We start from the raw sequence: 1,208 nt of genomic DNA, 5'->3' as shown, positions 1-1,208 counted from the left end.
AAGAAATTATAAGAATAAGAAAAAAGAAGGAGAGGGAGAGAGAACTGAAAAAAAATAGATAAAGAAATAGCTGACCCCATGCTGTGCTGTGTGTAGCACTGACTCGTCCTGTGTGGAGCACTGTCTTAGGGGTCAGGCTGCCCACTGGGAGGACAGGGTTGCCCTAGGCAGAGTGTCGGGGTCTGGGAACCAGCAGTGGCATATGAAGGGAATGAGAGGGAGAAGAGAATCATACAAGCAGAGAGAGAAGTGAAGAGAACAAAGAAAGAGGGAAGAAAGAAAAAGAGAAGTCAGGGGGAAAAAATCCAACTGTGTTCACTAAGATTGGCTGTGATGGTAAAGAGGGAGGAGAGAGAGAAAGAGGGAATAAAGAATAAAGAGATAGCTGATCCCTGATTGCTTGTATGTGGGGTCAAAGGGGTTTAGACCCTGCCTCACAATAGCAGGTTGGTGTGCCCTTCTAATGTAGGGACCCAGTGGTGCTGGGCAGTATTGCCCTAGTTGATGAGCTTGCCTTAGCGGTCCCTCCTCAGCAGCGCAGCGTGGTGTCGATGTTTGTCCCAGCTACCTTGTGTGGTGTACAGCACTCCCAGGGAAGGCAGGCTTGGAGTTCCTCCTGCTATTTGGGCTAATTTACCCTAAGTGGAGGGTAGTGACCTGGAAACCAGTAGCGGCGTATGATAGGAGAGAGTGGGAGAGAAGAGAAGGGGGGAAAAAGAAGAGAGAAAAAAGAACCCCAACACAAGCCTGAGCTCATTGAGACTGACTGAGGTGGGAAAGATAGAAGGGCTAGTGAAGAAAGAGAGAAGAAAGAGTAGTAGGTAAGGGGATAACAGACTTGATCACTTGTCCGTGAAGCTGGAGGAGTTCCAACTCTTCCTGTAGGTAACAGGGTGGTGTAACATTGATGTAGCATTCCAAAGATGCTGTGGGGGATTACTTTCAAAGGCAAGATCCCATTCATGATCAGGCATCTGTTGAGCTCTGGAGTTCACTGGTATGCCTGCCTTGTGCCGTTTGTAGCACTGCAGCAGGGGCGGGGGGTGAGGTGGTGGGTGGGGTGTTCCCACAGCCTGGTCTAGTGACCCCCGGACAGGCAGAGCCTCCCCAGCTATGTGTAGAATCACTGAGAGGGAGGCTGGGCTTGTCTTCTCTAGGCTGCTGGTGTCCCACTAGATCAGAGGATTTTATTTTTTATTTATTTTTAT

This window comes from Echinops telfairi, unplaced genomic scaffold (genome assembly GCF_000313985.2).
Source record: "Echinops telfairi isolate 266 unplaced genomic scaffold, ASM31398v2 ScPeMD7_7468;HRSCAF=8506_0, whole genome shotgun sequence".
NCBI classification, from domain to species: Eukaryota; Metazoa; Chordata; class Mammalia; order Afrosoricida; family Tenrecidae; genus Echinops; species Echinops telfairi.
Note: the sequence above shows the minus strand (reverse complement) of the source record.